This window comes from Rutidosis leptorrhynchoides, chromosome 1 (genome assembly GCF_046630445.1).
Source record: "Rutidosis leptorrhynchoides isolate AG116_Rl617_1_P2 chromosome 1, CSIRO_AGI_Rlap_v1, whole genome shotgun sequence".
In the NCBI taxonomy this organism is placed as follows: Eukaryota; Viridiplantae; Streptophyta; class Magnoliopsida; order Asterales; family Asteraceae; genus Rutidosis; species Rutidosis leptorrhynchoides.
In genome coordinates this window covers 471,572,129-471,597,390 of record NC_092333.1, presented here as the reverse complement: position 1 = coordinate 471,597,390, position 25,262 = coordinate 471,572,129, and positions in this window count along the sequence as shown.

The window sequence follows — 25,262 nt, the reverse complement described above, 5'->3', positions numbered from 1 at the left end:
ACAAGATATTAAATTATACGAAAGGACGTTCGAAAATCCGGAACCGGGACCTGAGCCAACTATCAACGCCCGACGCAACGGACTAAAAATTATGAGTCAACTATGCACAAGAATATAATATAATATTTAAATAATTATATAAATTATTTATATATTATATATATTTAAATAAAACATCGACAAGCAAATGGCCAAAAATTGGTGAGCTGGACCAGGGAACTCCGCACTCGCGAAGCTGTGAAGGCTTAAACCTCCGCACTCGCGGAGCAGCCAAAATCAGAAATGTCCTATAAATGCAACGAGCTTCTGCCGAGTTTTACACACAAAAAAATAAAATAAATAATACTCCCTTTGTAATAATATATATATATATATATATATATATATATATATATATATATATATATATATATATATATATATATATATATATATAATATATATATATATATATAGTATAGGTTAGTTTTATATTAGTTAGTTTGGGTTATGTTAATGTTATTTTACGGGTTTTGAAGTCGAAATTCTGTCCGTGTAACACTACGCGATAAATAATCAATGTAAGTTATGTCCTCATTTTTAAAATTAATGTCTCGTAACTAAGTTATTATTATGCTTATTTAATGCCGAAGTAATCGTGATGTTTGAATAAAAATATTAAAATTGGGTAATTGGGCTTTGTACCATAATTAGGGTTTGGACAAAAGAACGACACTTGTGGAAATTAGACTATGGGCTATTAATGGGCTTTATATTTGTTTAACTAAATGATAGTTTATTAATTTTAATATAAAGATTTACAATTGGACATACCTATAAATAACCATATACACTCAATCGGACACGATGGGCGGGATATTTATATGTACGAATAATCGTTCATTTAACCGGACACGGGAATGGATTAATAATTAATAGACTTATTAAAACAAGGGTGAAATTATGTACAAGGATACTTGGCATAATTGTTAACAAAGTATTAAAACCTTGGGTTACACACAGTCGATATCCTGTTGTAATTATTAAACAAAGTATTAAGACCTTGTTACAGTTTAAGTCACCAATTAGTTGGAATATTTGACTTCGGATATAAGGATAATTTAACGAGGACACTCGCACTTTATATTTATGACTGATGGACTGTTGTGGACAAAAACCAGACGGACATATTAAATAATCCAGGACAAAGAACAATTAACCCATGGGAATAAACTAAAATCAACACGTCAAACATCATGATTACGGAAGTTTAAATAAGCATAATTCCTTTATTTTCATATTTAATTGCACTTCTAATTATCACATTTTTATTTATTGCCATTGTATTTAATTGCACTTTTAATTATCGCAATTTTATTTCATCGCACTTTTATTTATTGCAATTTCATTATCGTTATTTATTTTACGCTTTAAATTAAGTCTTTTATTTATTTAATATTTTACACTAGGTTTTAACTACGACTAAAGTTTTAAAAATCGACAAACCGGTCATTAAACGGTAAAAATCCCCTTTTATAATAATAATATTACTTATATATTTATATTTGTATTTTTATAAATTAAAACTAATATAGCGTTAAGCTTTGTTTAAAAGATTTTCCTGTGGAACGAACCGGACTTACTAAAAACTACACTACTGTACGATTAGGTACACTGCCTATAAGTGTTGTAGCAAGGTTTAAGTATATCCATTCTATAAATAAATAAATATCTTGTGTAAAATTGTATCATATTTAATAGTATTTCCTAGTAAAAAATAATACTATTTCGTACCCCACCTCGCACACATCAAGTATTTTTGGCGCCGCTGCCGGGAAAGTTAAACGCCGAAAGCGCAACGCTAAAAATAAGAAAGAAAAAAAAAGTTTTTGTAAAAGTTTTTGTTAAGTTCTTTTTATAAAAATATAAGTTTTAAAAATAATAAAAATATAAAAATACAAAAATAAAAAAAATAATATATTTATATTTTTAAGAGTTTATAATATTTATAAAGTAAATAAGTATTTTTATTTTAGTTTTACAATTAAATTTTTATTTAAGTTATATTTATATTTTTTATATTTTATAAAACAGAAAAAATAGAAAAAGTAAAAAAAAAAAAAATCTGAACCTGAACCCTCCGCGACTCGCGGAGCTTTTGAACTTGGACTAACCGCACTCGTGGAGGTCCTCTGACAGGTCAACATAGTACGCATTAATTACAATTTAGGGTTTTATTAATAATAATAATTATTATTAACCCTAATTAGGTTTTAAATATTTAATTAATTTGTTTTAGTTTTAATTAATTTGTTTATTTAGTTTAATTAGTTTTATTAATTTATAAAATTAATACTTTTATAAAATAAATAATATAAAAATAATTTTTTTATAAAAATTATAATTTTATAAACTTTAAGTTTATTTTTATATTTTGTATCTTTTTATTCGTTTTAGCGTAATTTTTGTATTTTTCGCTCGTACTTAGTTTTAAGATATAGTTTTTACCATAGTTATTTTTACTTCTAGATTTTTAAGATTTACCGTAAAATCTCTTAAGTGCTTTTTCTTTAGACTAAGATCTAGGTGCTTTAGAATTTTGCGACACCGTTTTTAGTTTTTAGTTCCTTTTTAAGTTATTGCCATTTGGGATATAGTATTTCTTTTAAGCTTTAATATTTTTAGACGCAACTTTTAATTTTTAGTTTTTAATGCATTTTTAAGTTTAGACGCGCTACTTTCTTATTTTTATTTTTCGACGTTTTTTTCGACGCGTAATCTTTTTCTTTCTTATTTCTCGACAATCTAGTTTTAGGACATAGAATTTTCTATTTTTTTTCTCTAAAATTCCAAACGAAAAATTATTTTAAGCGGTTAAATTGATAGACATCCAAATTTTCTGGTTCGTAGTAATAGTTGGATTTGTTATTGGCGAGTTGTGGGCTTCCGATTTAAAGGGTCCTGGCTACCTGCTGCATCTATTGGATATTCGAAACGTGGGCAAAATCAGAAAAGTCTATTAATTTGATAACTTATATAATTTTTAGTTTTATAACTAATAGGATAATTAGTAAATGCACCACATTGTAGCTAAAATTTGGTAATAAGCGCATTATGGAAAATCTCGAGAATATTTTGGAAACTCTTTATGACATCCGAAATCAATTTAATCAATACTCTCAAATGGGTGTTGATGACAATTCGTTCGGTCAATCTTGGATCACGAATGACGAAACAATAACTGGTTGTGAAATCTGTGGAGATTATCACTCAACATGGGAATGTTATTATTACGTTCCTATGAAAAATTATGCACCCATGGAACCTGAATGGAATGATTAGGAGGAATACGATTCTAATTGGGATTATTCTCAAGAATATATCCAAACTCAACAACCAGAAGACGAGGAAAATTATGTGTCTGAAAATTCTTTAGATTATATGAAAATCAAACTCGAAGAACTCGATGCTCAAAATGAACAAATGAGAGAGTTTGTAAATAGGCAAGCTGAAACTCTATCAGATTACACACCTGTTGATCTGAGGAATATTGTGCAAGAAAATCTCATATCATCGAATTTTGATGAATTCGAGAGCTCCGAAATCACCAACTATCCCGATGATACTTTTTATTCAGTCTTACCAATTTCACAACATATCGACATATTAGCCTCTACCGACGAAATCATCGATCCATCAATGGATGAAGAAGAAGTAAGGGTGACAAATTGGTACTCTTGGGAAAACGATAACGTTGAAAATTTTACCCCCGAGACCAAAGTGGTGGGACCGATAAGTACCGTTAATGAAAAAGAATCTACTTCGATCCTGAAATTCACCATTCCACAACCTTCCAACCCAATATTCTCAATAGACGAGTCATCTACCGAAGATGAACTACGAGCTGTAATAGATAATGACACCTCGGATTTCACCCAATTGGGTAATAGAGGTGAAAACTTTGATCCAGAGAATAAACGGAAGGAAATGTTAGGAATTGTCCACCCTATAGAAATATGTATATCGGTGTATATCGATCCATTCGACCAAGAACCAGAAAAGAGACATTTACATTTACTAAAAGCTACACTTAAAAAAGAATTAAGTAGTGATGATCGGGTGGTTCTAAACTTTAAAACCATTAATATATTATACACCACCCGAGATATAAATAACTGGCTCACTATTCTAATTCGTGGAACTTATTCTACCGACTTCAAATGTCATTAGCTAAGTGTGGGGAAGTCCAACCCTACTTAACGTTAAATTAGGGGTTCGGGTTAGTGCATAACTCGTTAATAAAAATGCACGATTAGGGTAAAAGACGCATTTTCAAAAATTAACAAACAGTTCAGAAAAGCAACCGTTTTTGAAGAAAAACATGTGTGATAAAACAAGAAGGAATGAACGATTAGGTGCGCCATCTATCATTCGACGAGCTTTGTAATTAAAAACTGGGTATTTTCAATCACTTTTCTACACTAATCACCCTCATGAATTTATAATTAGAGTCTGATTTCATGCAAATGAGGGCATTGCATGATCTCAAGTGTGGGGAAGGGTTATAAATTCTCTCGGGTTTATACTTGGCTTATTTTCTATATATTGTGAAAATTTTAAAATTTTTCAACTAAATGAATTCAAAATCATGTTTATACATATTTATGAACGATAAAACTAGGTGTTAATACTGAAATTATTGTTACCCTAAAAAGAGGACATAAATTGAGAAACAACTAAAACGCTTGAATTTATTTATTAAGATATAAAAATACGCATAAAAAAGCCAAGTGTGGGGAGAATGTACCAAGTTATTCAATTAAAAACTATCTATCACATGTTTCGGTAAAGTTATTGCAGGTGCTTTTGTTTTGGACTAAATTAACTGTTTTACCCGATTTATTGTAATACTTTTGAAAGAATAGATGGATCTACACAATGAATCAATTCCATCATTAAAAGGAAGTAAAGTCTTCCTGAAAAGACACGCGCTTCTTGATTTAGGTCAAGAAGTTGTCGTCCAGACCAGCTGTAGGTTGACGAAAAAACCTAGAAAAGTCATCTCTAAAATCAGCAGGAAATCCACGGACCTCAGCATAAAACAGGGTCGCCAAGTGGTCAGACTTATCCTAACCATGAGAGGATCTGTCTTGTAAAATAGGGAGGGCGCCGTGCAAATTAGCTTGATAAGACTAATGAATCAGACCCCCAAAAAGGATAATCTCCTTAAAGATTAAAAATCAGCTTTTAAGCCTGATATTACTCAATCCTTGAGATTGACCTTAAAGATTGAGAATTACAAACTCATAGAATTCGATGATATCTAAACTCGAGCTTGAACGAGAAAATATTTTGATCAAAATTAAAACCGATTTGTTTTCTGAAAACCCATTTTCAATGCGTTCATTACCATTGAATGTAAAATCCTAGGAATTCACCTGGAATTCATTAGGTCATCTGAACCAAATCGGGTGTCAACCGTAAGAACGGTGGTTGCATAGCATGGTCGAAGACAGGACCTTGTGTCAGACCGAAAAATCATAGGATGATCTTTACTATTGCTCCTACAAAGGATAGTAATAGCATCCGACACGTTTTTGGACCATAATCAAATGCATGTCATTAGACATTGCCTTAACAGTTGCTTGTTCATCGCTTTCCTTTACAACCGGACGGTAGTTTGCCGAAAGGTAATATACGGGACAAGTAAACTAGACGTGTTGCTTTCCTAAATACAAGGTTAGCAAGTGGGTAACACAAAACCGCAAGTGTTGAGCTAAAATTTTCAAATCTGAAACCCACAAAACTCACAAAAATATTTTGCAAACACCGGTGAAGGGTTATTCCGGAAAACTTATCTAGGGTAAAAGCTAGATTGAATTTTCAAAAGATCAAATATTTTCATAAAGATCCAATTTTCTTAAAGAATCTAAATTTTTAATAGTCATGTGGGACTGTAAACCACACCGTTACTATCATTGTTTATACCGCCGTATCAAAATCAATGATGTATAAAGTGTGAAGAATAAAGAAGTGATTCGTGTGATTTAATTTCAAGTTCTGTATTGCTTGAGGACAAGCAACGTTCAAGTGTGGGGATATTTGATAGTGCTCCAAATGAACATATATTTAGTAGCAATATCCTTCCAATATGTAAAGTTTTCAGTTGCAATTGTTCTATTTTCAAGTAATATTCGTTTAATTAAATAAGTGCGAAGAAAAAAGACGAAAACAAAGATTCGAAGACAAAACCGTCCAAAAAGCTCAAATGTACAAGATACAATCCAAGTGGTTCAATTTATTGATAAGAAACGTCTAAAAATGACAAGAGTACAAGTTGCGGAACGCAAAGTACAAGATATTAAATTATACGAAAGGATGTTCGAAAATCCGGAACCGGGACCTGAGCCAACTATCAACGCCCGACCCAACGGACTAAAAATTATGAGTCAACTATGCACAAGAATATAATATAATATTTAAATAATTATATAAATTATTTATATATTATATATATTTAAATAAAAAGTCGACAAGCAAATGGCCAAAAATTGGTGAGCTGGACCAGGGAACTCCGCACTCGCGGAGCTGTGAAGGCTTAAATCTCCGTATTTGCAGAGCAGCCAAAATCAGAAATGTCCTATAAATGCAACGAGCTTCTGCCGAGTTTTACACACAAAAAAATAAAAATAAATAATACTCCCTTTGTAATAATATATATATATATATATATATATATATATATATATATATATATATATATATATATATATATATATAGTATAGGTTAGTTTTATATTAGTTAGTTTGGGTTATGTTAAGGTTATTTTACGGTTTTGAAGTCGAAATTCTGTCCGTGTAACACTACGCGATAAATAATCAATGTAAGTTATGTCCTCCTTTTTAAAATTAATGTCTTGTAACTAAGTTATTATTATGCTTATTTAATGCCGAAGTAATCGTGATGTTTGACTAAAAATATTAAAATTGGGTAATTGGGCTTTGTACCATAATTGGTATTTTGACAAAAGAACGACACTTGTGGAAATTAGACTATGGGCTATTAATGGGCTTTATATTTGTTTAACTAAATGATAGTTTGTTAATTTTAATATAAAGATTTACAATTGGACATACCTATAAATAACCATATACACTCAATCGGACACGATGGGCGGGATATTTATATGTACGAATAATCGTTCATTTAACCGGACACGGGAATGGATTAATAATTAATAGACTTATTAAAACAAGGGTGAAATTATGTACAAGGATACTTGGCATAATTGTTAACAAAGTATTAAAACCTTGGGTTACACACAGTCGATATCCTGGTGTAATTATTAAACAAAGTATTAAGACCTTTTTACAGTTTAAGTCCCCAATTAGTTGGAATATATGACTTCGGATATAAGGATAATTTGACGAGGACACTCGCACTTTATATTTATGACTGATGGACTGTTGTGGACAAAAACTAGACGGACATATTAAATAATCTAGGACAAAGAACAATTAACCCATGGGAATAAACTAAAATCAACACGTCAAACATCATGATTACGGAAGTTTAAATAAGCATAATTCCTTTATTTTCATATTTAATTGCACTTCTAATTATCACATTTTTATTTATTGTCATTGTATTTAATTGTACTTTTAATTATCGCACTTTTTAATTATCGCAATTTTATTTCATCGCACTTTTATTTATTGCAATTTCATTATCGTTATTTATTTTACGCTTTAAATTAAGTCTTTTATTTATTTAATATTTTACATTAGGTTTTAACTACGACTAAAGTTTTAAAAATCGACAAACCGGTCATTAAACGGTAAAACCCCCTTTTATAATAATAATATTACTTATATATATATTTGTATTTTTATAAATTAAAACTAATATAGCGTTAAGCTTTGTTTAAAAGATTTCCCTGTGGAACGAACCGGATTTACTAAAAACTACACTACTGTACGATTAGGTACACTGCCTATAAGTGTTGTAGCAAGGTTTAAGTATATCCATTCTATAAATAAATAAATATCTTGTGTAAAATTGTATCATATTTAATAGTATTTCCTAGTAAAAAATAATACTATTTCGTACCCCACCTCGCACACATCATTTATGCTCTTGTACTATGAGTTAGATGTCACAGGATTCAGGAAGCAGTGACAGCGACTCCAGTGTGGCTGAGGTGAATGCTCCAGCCCCAGCACCAGCACCTGCTCCGCATCGGATACCTAACCATCCCGTGAACCTTTATGCATTGGATTTGGTTCATACTAACCGTAACAGGGATATTGTTGATCGTGTTAACGCCTTGAGCGATATTACTAGGACATATCCGCACCCCGATGATCTTGGGAGAATGGAGGAAAGAGTCACGGTTATAAATACTTATACGTACGAGGCTGAAGCGAGGTTCGTTGAGATGGCGAGATTGATAGCAGCCTTAACTGCCAGGTTTGCTGCGTTAGAGGCGGAACGTAATAGGCCGATGAATGATGGACCTGCCTTCCGTACCTGACAGAAGAGGAAGTGAAGGGTCGTTGACCATGACTCCATGAGCTTCTTTTCCTTTTCCATCCGCCATACTTTCTTTATATAAGACTTACCGGGTGTTATAAACCGGGCTATTAGCACATTATGTTTATTGTTTGGTTTACTACTTTGGAATTTAGTTTATCACTCTTGGATTTTATTTATATTAATGGTGGATTATGCTATTAGTAACTATTATCTTTTATTGCATGCGGTAATATTCTATTTTTAGTAACTTTGTATGATCATAATACTTGTGTTACCATTGCCATTAATGTTACTACTTAGTGTTACTACTATCACCACATGACACTAGTACCACTAATACTTCCACTAGTGTTACTACTAACACTACTAACACTACTATCACTACTTACACTACTTATCACTACTAGCAAATCTTTTTGTACTATTATTTACTAGTCTTCAACACTCGTTGCTAGTATATTTTCATATATAGCGTTGTTTTGACACTGACCTGGTGTGTTTTTCTTTGTTGAAGATGCCTCCGAAGGAATCAACTGCCGCCCAAATCAGGAGAATGGTAGCCGAAGGAATCGCGGCAGAAAGAGCTGAACTACGGAGAGAATTCAACAACGCTCGAAACAGTAATGATCGTGGTGGCTCGAGCAACACCAATGGAAATGGCACACAAGGCCGTAATGGATGTTCTTACAAGACGTTCACTAGTTGCAACCCACATTCTTTCAACGGAACTGAGGGACCAGTTGGTCTCACTAGGTGGTTTGAGAAGCTCGAATCGGTTTTCTGCATCAGTGGTTGTAATGATAACGACAGGGTAGACTTTGCAACGGGCACACTGGCAAGCAGTGCAATCACCTGGTGGAACAACTATGCTCAATCCCTAGGTCATGATCAGGCTTATGCCCTACCTTGGGACACTCTGAAGCAAAGAATGATCGAGGAGTATTGTTCGAGGAACGAGGTTAAGAAAATGGAACGCGAGTACCGAGAGCTGAAGTTAGTAGGCAATGATCTCACCACCTGTAACAAGAGGTTCTTTGAGCTGGCGTTAATGTGTCTTGAAATGGTAACTTCGGAAAGGCGTAAGGTGGAACAGTACATTGAAGGTCTGAGTGAGAACATTTAAGGCGGGGTCACTACTTCAAAACCCGCAAATGTGCAGGAGGCTATTGACATGGCTAGTTTGCTATTGGATCAGATTGCCCAGAGAGGGAAGGGCACTACAGTGAATGAGAATAAGTCAAATGATGGTAAGAGGAAGTGGAATGGTGGTCAGGACAAGAATTTCAATCAACAGCCGTTCAAAAAGCAAGATTCTTACCGTAACGACACTGGAATCACAGGAACTAACTCCGGGTATAAGGGCAAGAAGCCACAATGTCAGAAGTGTGGCAAGCATCATACTGGAAATTCTTCTGTTCTAAATTGTGAGCATTGTAAGAAGTTTGGTCATTTATCAAAAGATTGCAAGGTTAATCTCAACGGCAACACCAACAATAACAGCACTGCAAGCAATGCAAACAATGCTAATGGTGGAAAGAACTATTATGGTTGTGGACACCCGGGCCATTTCAAGAAGGACTGTCCTAAGAATAACAATGGGAATGCTCGAGGAAGGGCGTTCAACATCAATTTTGCGAAAGCTCGTGATGATCCAAAGCTAGTCACGGGTATGTTTTCACTTGATGATCAACTTGTTTATGTTTTGTTTGATACTGGCACCGATAGAAGTTTTGTATCTAAGGATATTTGTCACAATGTTAAGAAACCTGTTTCTCCCCTAGATAACGTGTATTCCATAGAACTAGGGAATGGTAACTTAATGAGAGCTGATTAGATTTATCGTGATTGTACTTTGACGTTAGAAAGTAAGCCCTTTAGCATTATTGTGATACCTATTAAACTGGGAAGTTTTGACCTTGTGGTTGGAATGGACTGGTTAGCTAATAACAAAGTCGAGGTGGTCTGTGACCTTAAGGCTATTTGTATTCCTATTGCTGACGGTGAACCTATGATGATTTATGGTGAAAAGAATGGCTCACAATTACATCTCATTAACTGCTTGAAAGTCCAGAAGTATGTGAGAAAGGGATGTATCGCGTTCTTGGCTCATGTAAGCCAAATTGTACCAGAAGAAAGGAGACCCGAAGACATTCCTATAGTTAAGGAATTTCTTGAAGTTTTTTCGGAGGAATTACCTGGTCTCCCACCGCATCGAGAAATTGAGTTTCAGATAGACTTAGTGCCAGGAGCGGCACCGGTGGCTCGCGCACTGTATAGAATTGCACCCCAGAGCTTCAAGAGTTGTCTAGTCAATTGCAAGAGTTGTTAGACAAGGGATTTATTTGACCGAGTTCTTCGCCTTGGGGAGCTCCGGTCCTGTTTGTTAAGAAGAAGGATGGGTCGATGAGATTGTGTATCGACTACAGAGAATTGAACAAACTAACAATCAAGAATCGGTATCCGCTATCGAGGATTGATGACTTATTTGATCAGCTACATGGATCTAGTTATTATTCAAAGATTGATTTGAGATCCGGGTATCATCAATTGAGAGTCAAAGAAGCTGATGTCCCGAAGACAGCGTTTAGAACACGTTATGGACATTATGAGTTTACAGTGATGTCGTTTGGTTTGACGAATGCACCAGCAGTGTTCATGGACCTCATGAACTATGTGTGTAAGCCATACCTAGATAAATTCGTCATTGTGTTCATTGATGATATATTGGTGTACTCCAAGAACAGAGAAGAGCACGAACAGTATCTACGCTCGATATTGACTATGCTTAGAGAAGAGCAGTTGTACGCAAAGTTCTCTAAGTGTGACTTTTGGTTACCAGAGGTACAATTTCTTGGCCATGTTGTAGGGGCCAATGGGATACAGGTCGATCAAGCAAAGATTGAGTCGGTTAAGAATTGGGAAACTCCAAAGACGCCAACGCAGATTCGGAAATTTTTGGGTCTGGATGGTTACTACAAGAGATTCATTGAAGGATTCTCTAAGATTGCCCGACCATTGATCGCATTGACTCATAAGGGCAAGAAGTTTGAGTGGTCAGAACCGCAAGAGACTGCATTTCAGTTATTGAAGGAGAAGTTAACAACTGCACCAGTATTGTCTCTACCTGAGGTAAGTGAAGATTTTGTTGTTTATTGTGATGCCTCACGTCAAGGAATGGGTTGCGTGCTCATGCAAAGAAATAAGGTTATTGCTTATGGATCGCGTCAGTTAAAGATTCACGTGCTGAACTACACTACGCACGATCTTGAGTTAGGAGCCGTTGTCTTTGCACTTAAAATGTGAAGACACTACCTGTTTGGAACCAAGTTCACTATCTTCACCGACCATAAGAGTTTACAGCACATATTCGATCAGAAGTAGCTCAACATGAGACAACGACATTGGATGGAACTACTTAACGATTATAACTGCGAACTTCAATACCATCCGGGCAAGGCGAATGTTGTGGCAGATGCCTTGAGCAGAAAGGAGCGAGAGAAACCATTTAGGGTTAAAGCGCTTAACATAGTTGGCCGTACGAATCTCACATCATAAATCCGCGAAGCACAACAAGAAGCCATGAAACAGGAGAATGTTGATGTTGAATTTCTCAAAGGGATGGATAAGAAGTTTGACATCAAGGAGGACGGAACACGATACTTTGCTAACCGAATTTGGGTACCAAAGTTTGGTGGATTGAGAGAACTAGTGTTGGAGGAAGCACACAAGTCGAGATACTCAATTCATCCGGGATCAGATAAGATGTACAAGATTTGAAGGCATTTTATTGGTGGCTGAACTTGAAAGCTGACATTCCCACTTATGTCAGGAAGTGCTTGACTTACGCTAAAGTCAAGGCTGAGCATCAGAAGCCATTAGGATTACTGATTCAACCAGAGATTCCCCAGTGGAAGTGGGAAGGAATTTCCATGGACTTCATTACGAAACTGCCGAGAACAGCGGGAGGTCACGATACCATTTGGGTTATCGTGGATCGTCTTACTAAGTCCGCACACTTCTTACCAATAAGGAAAACTGATAAAATGGAGAAGCTGGCTCAGGTTTACATTAAGGAAGTCGTCTATAGGCATGGAGTGCCTATATCCATTATATCTGACCGCAATAGCAGATTTACTTTCAGGTTTTGGCAATCATTGCATAAAGCAATGGGGACCCGTTTAGATATGAGTACAGCATATCACCCCCAGACGGATGGCCAGAGCGAACGAACTATTCAGACTTTTGAGGACATGTTGAGAGCGTGTCATTGATTTCGAAAACGGATGGGATAAGTATTTACCACTAGCTGAGTTCTCATACAATAACAGCTATCATGCGAGTATTAAAGCTGCACCTTTCGAGGCATTGTATGGAAAGAAGTGTAGACCTCCCGTTTGTTGAAGCGAGTTGGGAGATAGTCAGTTGACAGGTACTGAGATTATTCAGGAGACAACTGAGAAAGTTCTACAGATTCAGGAACGATTGAGAATGGCTCGAAGTCATCAAAAGAGTTACATCAATGTTAGACGGAAGGACATAGAGTTCCAAGTTGGTGACAAGGTTATGCTTAAGGTATCACCTTGGAAGGGTGTTGTACAATTTGGAAAATGAGGTAAACTGAGTCCTAGATATGTTGGACCGTTTGAGATAACTGAAAGAGTTGGACCAGTAGCTTACAGATTGGAACTGCCACAAGTACTCAATGGTATTCATGACGTTTTCCATGTATCCAATCTAAAGAAGTGCCTAGCCGATGATAATTTGATTATTCCTCTAGAGGAACTACGTATCGACGACAAGCTTCATTTCATTGAGGAACCTGTTGAAATCTTGGGCCGTGAGGTCAAGCAGTTGAAGCAAAGCAGAATTCCTATCATTAAAGTTCGGTGGAACGCGAGAAGAGGACCAGAGTTCACGTGGGAGCGTGAAGACCAGATGAGGCTGAAATATCCGCAACTGTTTCCCGAGGAAACCACTTCAGCGGACGATCACTAAAATTTCGGGACGAAATTTTCAATAACAGGTGGGTAATGTAACAACCCTGATTTTTTCGTTACTTTCGTTAACCTTCCGTTAGTTTATTTAACGGCGAATATTTAACTTTTGTGCGTTTACGTGTATTAAGTGCGTACTTGATCTTCGGAGGGTTTTAATAATTGATATGGGTTGATATTAATACAAATGAATATTTCGGATAATGAAATACGATAAAAACGATACGATTTTGATAAAAGCTTTTTGAGCAACGAAACGCTCGGGTTTATTTAAATAATTAATTTTATTAATTATTAACTTTTTAAAATATTTAATTTATTGGATTTTTAATAAATTAGACAATTGGTTGCGTTTAACGATCGGGTTAGCGTTCCGGGCCTTCGGTACGACTAAACGGCACTTAAAACGGACCACGATTACACGGGATTGCTAAATGAGAGCCCGGGAACCCCATGAGGGCTCCATCGGCCGAAACCCCCTCCCCTTCCCCTTATATTTTAATTTTTGTTAATTGTTGAGGGACTTATGTGCATTTATTTATATTAGGGCTTAATATATATACTTAGTAATACCCTAACTGCACAAATCATTCCCCATTTATTTTTTTGGTCGATCCCTCCTTATCCCTCCCTCTTGGCCGTCGCCCAACACACACACACACACACACACACACACACACACACACTCAAACTCAATTTTTGATTAAACCTCAAGAACAAAAGTTGCAATTCGCGTTATCCTCTACGTATTGGTGTGCTTTGATTGTTGATCTAAGGTATACTTACATGAACCCTAATTCTTAAAAATCTGATTTTTATAAAGTTTCATAGTTATGTTATCAATTGCTCAAGTCTATACGCGTACGTGTTAATTGTAATCGTTATTTTGATTGTTTGATGCGCTAGGGTTTAAAAACGAATTTGTATTTGTTTGATCAGAAAAATTAAGTTTTTCAAATGTTAATTATTATGTTATAATCAGATTCCTTGCGAAGAACTATTGAGTTTTGGCTTTGGATTCGCTTGATTTCGTTTCCGTATGATTAAGTTATGTCGATTTGAATTATCGTTGTGTTTTTGTTGCTTGATCAGAAATCTGGTATTGATAGAAAACGAGTTGGCATGTGAGACTTATACCACTGGAAAGATAATTTAAAAACACTCAAGTTAGACTAGGATATCATGTCGTTTGGTTATGTATAGCTCGAGATATGCTAGAATTAGTGTAAATGTAGTTTTATACAGCACTTGCATGAAAATAACCTTGTATGATAAAATGTGTTAATTTCTGTGATTAAAGATTTGTATATTTGAAAATTAGACAAAAATTAATTCATCTTTCATGTAGATATCATAGGCAAATTGTATCTAGATCTTCGGATAATCGTATGCGAATGTGACTAACTAAATGAGAATCGAATCTATAAATTACACACGGTTTTGTACTCTGTGGATTATGTGAATTGTTTGAGAATGTATGCTTCTGGGAAATGAAACTTAACATAATATGTGACTTATTTTTAGTTTATGTCAATCTCTGAAACCTTATGCATTGGGCACAATAGAGCCATACTTTATGTGAAATTCTGATTTGAGCTGAAAACTGAATGTTCAACTTGCACGAATAAAATGTACAAATTGGCTAAACAAAAGTTGCTAGATTTTTTATATGTATTACTCTGATTTGTCCTTGAACTATGGCCACTGTTCTTGTATCAATTGCATGTTCCAAACTCCAGTTATAGCCAAAATGAAATCAGTGCGCGGTCAGAAACTGACTTGGCAAACCCCAAATGTATTCCTTCTGATTCCTGAAATTTAGTTGTCGTATGAGTCCCTGGATGGACTTTTTGGAATCAATTTTAAGTGTAATTATGATCTGGAGTTTGTCAAATTTACTTGAATTTTGTACTATGAGATAATGCGCTAAGTATGTTACGTGTTCATAAATTTTGTGCATGACGATGAACTGAAATTGTGAAAATAATCATTCATGACCTAAAACGTATTATTTGACTTAGGTTTGACATGTTGACCAATATTTGGCATGAACCTACTGATGTTGACTTTAGTTGACTACTTTGACCAAGTTTGACCTTCGGTTGACTTTGTTTATTTGCATGGGATAGTTGACTTTTACTTTGAAACGCGTCGAGTCGAGCAATAAGAAAACGTACACTATGAAACCACACTTATATAAGATACATATATTGACCAACCTACATACGTATACTTAGGTTACATTATTCGGGTCTAAACCGTACAAGTCAATTGTCTTTCATTCCGAGCTTATTCAAAGGTGAGTCTACAGTCCCGCTTTTTACATGTTTTCAGGGATGAGAATACATGCTGTTATATTTACATTTTCAAATACTTTATTATTGACATGAGTACTACACATATGCATAATGAGTTTGTTCAAAAAACCTCTAGCTTGAATATTTTTAATACCATCGGTGTAAGCACAATTTAGATGGACGGATCCGTTAGGTTGACAACCTCACCCGCTATAAAAATAGTGGTGCATTTACTTTGAACATTAAATAATTTGAACAACTGTATAACATTTTACGAGGTAAGGTCGGGTGTAGTGGTTTCTATACTCGGGTCATTGCTAGTATTCAGGTGCTCGGTTTATGCAAGCGATAGAATCTCGTGGTCAAGGAAATCAAACTATTTTTCCGATAACTGTTTTTCAGATACTGTTATATTACTTTAAACCTGTAGATTTATCAACATTATTTATTGACCTGTTTTTGCGTGTTGTTATTCTCAGGTCCTTAAGAGGTATGTTTCCGCTGTGTTTGCTGCATGACTGGCCGTAGAGTCAGCATTTGATTTTAAAGAACATTATTTACTTTCGCATTTAAAACTTTTATACTGTTTAAATACTGTTGGCTTGTGGTTACGATCACAACAGTGTTTCTATTTTGGGATTATTGGCATATGTTTTTGAAAGTTAATTTTTAAATAAAATTAAATGCGATTGCTTTAAACGTCTCATATAGAGGGCGTAACTGTTAACTGTGGGACCGGAATTAACACGCCGTCAGATGGTAATTTGGCGGGGTGTTATATTTCGTATGATGAACACCTGGTAACTGACATTAACATAATGCATATAGAATATCCCCCGCATACTCGCAAGTATGCCATAATATTGGCAATCGCAATCACCATTTAAATCGAAGTACTAAAGCATTCCAAATTCCAGAATGGGGTTTGTTAGGCTCATAGATCTATCTTTAGGATTCGCGTCAATTAGGGGTCATTTCCCTAATTCTTAGGTTACCAGACTTGAAGGGGCGATATTCGGTTTAATAATCCAACCATACAATCTAATTTTAAGTACTTGTGTCTATTTCGTCAAACATTGATAAAACAGCGTATGTATTCTCAGTCCCAAAAATATATATTGCAAAAGCATTTAAAAAGGGAGCAAATGAAACTCACAATACTGTATTTTGTAGTAAAAATACATATGACGTCATTGAACAAGTGCAAGGTTGACCTTGGATTCACGAACCTATATTAATTATATATATTTATATGTTTGATCAATATCTGTCTAACAATTTAGGTCAAGTCGTAGTGTATCATAATCCTAATGCTCGAGACTAAATATGCAAAAGTCAACAAAAGTCATATTGACCAAAATGTCTTCCAAAATTTATACATGATTATTATATAGTTTAAATATAGTCGTTTTATATATTTAAATATTTTTAACAGATTTTATTAAAGTAAATAATATAGTTCTTTTATTAATAAATAAAATTTTATATTAAAATTTATATAATAAAAATATACTTTTATATATCTTAAGTAATAAAATTTATAAAGTTCATTTAATATCATAAAAATAATATGATAGGTATTATTAATTTAATTATATTATACGTAGTAAAATATCTTCGTATCATATATTTATTTGATAAAATAATATTGATAATAATAATAATAAGTAAAAGTTGTATTATTTTGTAATAATTATTATTATTCTTCTAATAAAAATAACAATAATTATATTTTCTAAAAAAAATGATAAAATGATAATTTTTATTAATAATAGTACTAAAATGATAATAATAATGATGTTTCATATTAACAATGATATTTTTATTAAAAATAATAATTTTAGTAAAAATGATAGTTTTAATATTAATAATACTTTTAATAATAATAATAATAGTAAAATAATGAAAACGATATTTTTCCTTTAAATCAATATCTTACAATATCTTAATTTCATCATGATACTCATACTCATTATTTCCTAATCGCTTCGTTTATTAGCTTTTAGTCGTCTTTTATATCGCGTTCATATTAATAATAATAATACTAATCATAATAATTAGATGTTACTAATATTAGTTTTAATTATAATAATACTAATAATAATTATATTAATGATAATACTAATAACTATTTGAATGATAATAATAATAATAATAATAATAATAATAATAATAATAATAATAATTATAACCTTAACGATAATAACGATAATACTAATAATAATAAAAGTAACAATAATATCTTTTATTAATAACGACAATGATAATAATAATACTAAATAATAATAATAATAATAATAATAATAATAATAATAATAATAATAATAATAATAATAATAATAATAATAATAATAATAATAATAATAAGATTATAACGACGATAATAACGACGATAATAATAATCATTTTACAAAAATTCAATTGACTATAACTTCTAAACCGTTCATCGAAACCATTCGATATCTAAATGAAAAGTTCTTAATTTTTCGCTAGCTTTCCAACGACATGCATATCAAATACCTTATCTTAATAGCATATGTATTTAATTCAAGATTCGACATAACCTATCTAACGACAATAATGAACGTATAAGCATGCATAAACCTATATACTCGAGCACTAGTCAGGGATACACTAATAATATATAAAAGTTAAGTTATGAGGGCTCACGTATCAATATTGAGATTCAATATTGCAGGAAAAGTACGTAGACGTAACGGGGATGATAAACACTAGTTTGACTCACGAGCAATACTCCCGAACCATACCCATAACCTCCATAGCTATAACCCATAATTTCCTTAGCTCTATCCCGTTCGAAAAACAATTTCGAAATCACTCGAACAGCACTCCGTCGTAATATTTTATGTATACTAATAATATCTTGAAATAATACAGAGTAAATATATATATGTAAATCGATTGAGAGAGTTTAGAGAAAAATATTTTCAAGTTTCTATGAAATAATGAAACCTATTGAATTCTATATATAATAGATTTTTGAATTATTAAAGTATGAATTATTAAAGTATGAATTATTAAAGTGAATTATTAAAGTATGAATTATTAAAGTGAATTATTAAAGTATAAATTATTAAAGTGAATTATTAAAGTATGAATTATTAAAGTGAATTATTAAAGTTAAAGTAAAGTAAAAATAAATTAAAAGTAAAGTTTAAGTATAGTAAAAGTATAAAACTATGTACGTATAATACGCGTATAAATATATATAATATTAATTTAAATCATTATATATATTTAATAAAACAAAATATAAATATCGTTATCTTTATCATACTGGTTAAGTAATGAGTTGTCAAAAGTGATTCTAGATATTTATAAAAGTTATATACGTTTTTAATAATAAAGTTCTTTTTAAACTGAAAACGTTTTTGTACGTTTGAAACTAAATCAAGTAAATATGATAATTTTGTTTTCCAAAACTAAATATATTTAAGAATCATTTTGTTTAAAGGTTAAAATAATGGAAATTGTTATATCATAAAATGTTTTAGAAAAGTAGAATCATATATATTCATAATAGGTTTCAAGTTTTTAAATTACAGTCTGTTGGTGAAGCATGGGATAAAGTCCAAAGGTTAAATAAACGTATGAAATCATCTTAATGAAAAATGTCGAGTTACTTAACTTGTCGATATCCAACATCTAAGTTATTTACACTCCACGTTCTTACTTATAAATCACTTTACCATTTTCCGAATGTTGTCAAAAAGAATAGATTTCTTAAATCACAGTGGACCTCATAACATGGACCCGTAATCATATCACAATGTATCTGATAAATCAATCATTTGATATTATCTTCTAATTCCATTTATAAACATATTGAAACAAATACGTTCGTGTAAAGTATTATACATTTAATACTTTATTAATATTCTCAAGTTATAATATATATATACATATATATACATATCTATTTATATATAACGGTTCGTGAGTCGTCGGAATTTGGTCGAGGTTATAATGAATGTATGAACACAGTTTAAAATTCTTGAGATTTAACTTAACAAACTTTGCTTATCGTGTCGGAATAATATAAAGATAAAGTTTAAATTTGGTTGGAAATTTCCGGGTTGTCACATTTACTACTGGTGCATTCCCAAATTTTGTAGCTTTGTTGAAGAGTTCTTGGAGTTCTGGCTTCAATGTCTTTTTAATACCACTTTCAGCTTTACCAATGAAGTACTTCAATATCTCCATCCATTCACTGAATCTTAAGGATCGTAACTCATCATAATTTATCCTTTCTTGAACATTATTCTCCCTGCTGACATTGAAAGCTCTTTTTGAGCCTCTGTACACTTTGATGATCTTGCTGGGATTTGATCTTCTATTCATTACATCACCATACCTGCTCCTATAATAATGATCAGATAGTTCTATTGTTCGGGCAGTTTCTATAGGAGCAATAGCAGGTGCTTTCTCAGCAGCTTCTAGTTCATCAAGGGCCTTATCCTGTTCCTTGACAATGGCTTTAGCTAATTTTAGGGACTCAGCCTCTAGCTTTCTATCAGTAGCCAATTTGTCTTCTACTTCCTGAAGCCTTAACCTCTCAGCGAGTTCAGCATCAACAACCTCCCTTCTTTGCCTTTCAGCTTCTAAGCCCAACAGATAATCTTCGGCAGTAATTTTTAGGGACTTTGCTGTTTCAATCATCTTTTTACCCTCTTCAGTTCTAAGGGCAGCACGATACTGCCTTAGATCCATACCCAGCTGGCGAGCCTCTTGAAATTGAGCTTTCTCCTCATTAGTAGATGTAGTGACCCGAACTTTTTCATGTTTATATATATATTAAATCAAATTGTTATTTACATGATTAAGTGTTTCCAACATGTTAAGCAATCAAACTTGTTAAGACTTAATTAATTGAAGTAGGTTTCATATAGACAATTGACCACCCAAGTTGACCGGTGATTCATGAACGTTAAAACTTGTAAAAACTATACGATGACATATGTATGGTTATATATATAGTTAACATGATTTTATTATAAGTATGTATCTCATTAGGTATTTTAACAATGAGTTATATACATAAAAATGAGACTATTAATTTAAGAAACTCGAAAACGATATATATAACGATTATCGTTATAACAACGTCTTACTAGGTACATATAAATCATATTAAGATATTGATACACTTGGTTAATTATGTTAAATGATAAGTAAATATATTATTAAGTGTATTAACAATGCAATACATATGTAAAAATAAGACTACTAACTTAATGATTTCGAAACGAGACATATATGTAACGATTATCGTTGTAACGACATTTAACTGTATATATATCATACTAAGATATATTATATATCATAATATCATGATAATATAACAATTTAACATCTCATTTGTTATAATAAACAATGGGTTAACAACATTCAACAAGATCGTTAACCTAAAGGTTTCAAAACAACATTTACATGTAACGACTAACGATGACTTAACTACTCAGTTAAAATGTATATACATGTAGTGTTTTAATATGTATTCATACACTTTTGAAAGACTTCAAGACACTTATCAAAATACTTCTACTTAACAAAAATGCTTACAATTACATCCTCGTTCAGTTTCATCAACAATTCTACTCGTATGCACCCGTATTCGTACTCGTACAATACACAGCTTTTAGATGTATGTACTATTGGTATATACACTCCAATGATCAGCTCTTAGCAGCCCATGTGAGTCACCTAACACATGTGGGAACCATCATTTGGCAACTAGCATGAAATATCTCATAAAATTACAAAAATATGAGTAATCATTCATGACTTATTTACATTAAAACAAAATTATATATCTTTTATATCTAATCCATACACCAACGAGCAAAAATACCTACAAACACTTTCATTCTTCAATTTTCTTCATCTAATTGATCTCTCTCAGTTCTATCTTCAAGTTCTAAGTGTTCTTCATAAATTCCAAAAGTTCTAGTTTCATAAAATCAAGAATACTTCCAAGATTGCAAGTTTACTTCCAAGTTTTCTAAATCCATTCCAAGTAATCATCCAAGATCAAGAAACCTTTGTTACTTACAGTAGGTTATCTTTATAATACAAGGTAATAATCATATTCAAACTTTAATTCAATTTCTATAACTATAACAATCTTATTTCGAGTGGAAATCTTACTTGAAATTGTTTTCGTGTCATGATTCTGCTTCAAGAACTTTCAAGCCATCCAAGGATCCTTTGAAGCTAGATCTACTTTTATCATTTCCAGTAGGTTTATCCAAGGAACTTGAGGTAGTAATGATGTTCATAACATCATTCGATTCATACATATAAAGCTATCTTATTCGAAGGTTTAAACTTTTAATCACTAGAACATAGTTTAGTTAATTCTAAACTTGTTCGCAAATAAAAGTTAATCCTTCTAACTTGACTTTTAAAATCAACTAAACACATGTTCTATATCTATATGATATGCTAAATTAATGATTTAAAACCTGGAAACACGAAAAACACCGTAAAACTGGATTTACGCCGTCGTAGTAACACCGCGGGCTGTTTTGGGTTAGTTAATTAAAAACTATGATAAACTTTGATTTAAAAGTTGTTATTCTGGGAAAATGATTTTTATTATGAACATGAAACTATATCCAAAAATTATGGTTAAACTCAAAGTGGAAGTATGTTTTCTAAAATGGTCATCTAGACGTCGTTATTTCGACTGAAATGACTACCTATATAAAAACGACTTGTAAATTATTTTTCTGACTATAAACCTATACTTTTTATATTTAGATTCATAAAATAGAGTTCAATATGAAACCATAGCAATTTGATTCACTCAAAACGGATTTAAAATGAAGAAGTTATGGGTAAAACAAGATTGGATAATTTTTCTCATTTTAGCTACGTGAAAATTGGTAACAAATCTATTCCAACCGTAACTTAATCAACTTGTATTGTATATTATGTAATCTTGAGATACCATAGACACGTATACAATGTTTCGACCTATCATGTCGACACATCTATATATATTTCGGAACAACCATAGACACTCTATATGTGAATGTTGGAGTTAGCTATACAGGGTTGAGGTTGATTCCAAAATATATATAGTTTGAGTTGTGATCAATACTGAGATACGTATACACTGGGTCGTGGATTGATTCAAGATAATATTTATCAATTTATTTCTGTACATCTAACTGTGGACAACTAGTTGTAGGTTACTAACGAGGGCAGCTGACTTAATAAACTTAAAACATCAAAATATATTAAAAGTGTTGTAAATATATTTTGAACATACTTTGATATATATGTATATATTGTTATAGGTTCGTGAATCAACCAGTGGCCAAGTCTTACTTTCCGACGAAGTAAAAATCTGTGAAAGTGAGTTATAGTTCCACTTTTAAAATATAATATTTTTGGGATGAGAATACATGCAGGTTTTATAAATGATTTACAAAATAGACACAAGTACGTGAAAGTACATTCTATGGTTGAATTATCGAAATCTAATATGCCAATTTTTATTATGTCTGGTAATCTAAGAATTAGGGAACAGACACCCTAATTGACGCGAATCCTAAAGATAGATCTATTGGGCCTAACAAACCCCATCCAAAGTACCGGATGCTTTAGTACTTCAAAATTTATATCATATCCGAAGGGTGTCCCGGAATGATGGGGATATTCTTATATATGCATCTTGTTAATGTCAGTTACCAGGTGTTCACCATATGAATGATTTTTATCTCTATGTATGGGATGTGTATTGAAATATGAAATAAGGACAAGATTTGGAGTCCATGTTTGTATGATATTGTGTAAAAACGGCATTCAAGAAACTGATTTCGATGTAACATATTTGTATTGTAAACCATTATGTAATGGTCGTGTGTAAACAGGATATTTTAGATTATCATTATTTGATAATCTACGTAAAGCTTTTTAAACCTTTATTTATGAAATAAAGGTTATGGATTGTTTTAAAAATGAATGCAGTCTTTGAAAAACGTCTCATATAGAGGTCAAAACCTCGCAACGAAATCAATTAATATGGAACGTTTTTAATCAATAAGAACGGGACATTTCAGTTGGTATCAGAGCGTTGGTCTTAGAGAACCAGAAAATTTGCATTAGTGTGTCTTATCGAGTTTGTTAGGATTCATTAGTGAGTCTGGACTTCGACCGTGTTTTCTTTAAAAATGAATGCTTAACATTTTTGTTGGAAACTATATATTATTAACATGTATATATTATGTGATATATTAATCTCTTAACATGTTTGATATTGTGTGATAGATGTCTACCTCTAGCACAAATCCCATTGACTCACCTAATAATAACGAAGAGTCGAATATATATTGGACTGATTCACAAGTTCCCGAAGAAGAACCGGAAGAAGAATCAGAACCGGAAGAGGAGGAACCGGAGGAGGAAATAGAACCGGTGGGGGAAATAATAAAACGGTTAATTAAAAGAAAATCCTCAACCAACCGACCAAGGTTAATTATGGTCAATGGTGTTTCCGTCAAGGAAGCAAAATATTGGGAGGATTACCAATTCTCCGATGAATCGGATTCCGACGAGAATTCCGATGATGTTATAGAAATTACCCCAACTGAATTTAAAAAGGCAAAAGAAAATAATGAGGGAAAGGGCATAAAAATAGAGAAATCTAATTCCAACCCCGATGAACTTTATATGTATCGTCAACCCCCGAAGCCCTTAAGTTGTAACCATGACCCGGGAACCTCTAAACCACCAGGTTTTTCTAAACCGTTGTGGAAAACGACAGCTCTTATTAGGGGAACATCATATATCCCTAGAAACTTGGCAAAACGAACCAAAACCGAAGAAGAAGAAACGAGCGAGTCAGAATAAGATAGTTGTATTCGTGTGGTGTAATATATGTAATATAGTGTGCTTATGCTTTATGATATATGTAAAAATTGCTTGCATTAATAAGTATTTTTTTTTTATGAATCTAACTCTTGTCTATTTTACAGTATAAAAACACAAAATGGATAGACAACCCAATATTTTAAGAGACCTACCCGGAGACATGATTGATGAAATCTTGTCTAGAGTCGGTCAGAATTCTTCGGCACAACTATTTACGGCGAAATCAGTTTGTAAGACATTCGAAGAACGTTCCAAGAATGTCTTGGTTTATAAGAGACTTTCGTTTGAAAGATGAGGGATATCACATTGGGAAACCCATAAGTTACGATGTGTTTACTTTGACGCATATATTGCGGGGAACCCAAATGCTATTTTACGCAACGGGTTAAGAAATTATTTTGACTCAATGTATCCGAATATAGGACTTCATGATTTAGAAAAAGCGGCTAACATGCAACATAAAGAAGCATGCTATGCTTACGGGTTAGTAATGTTCGCTTCTCACCAAAGTGAGAAAAAGAACATCGGGCTACAACTATTAAACAAAACGTTCCC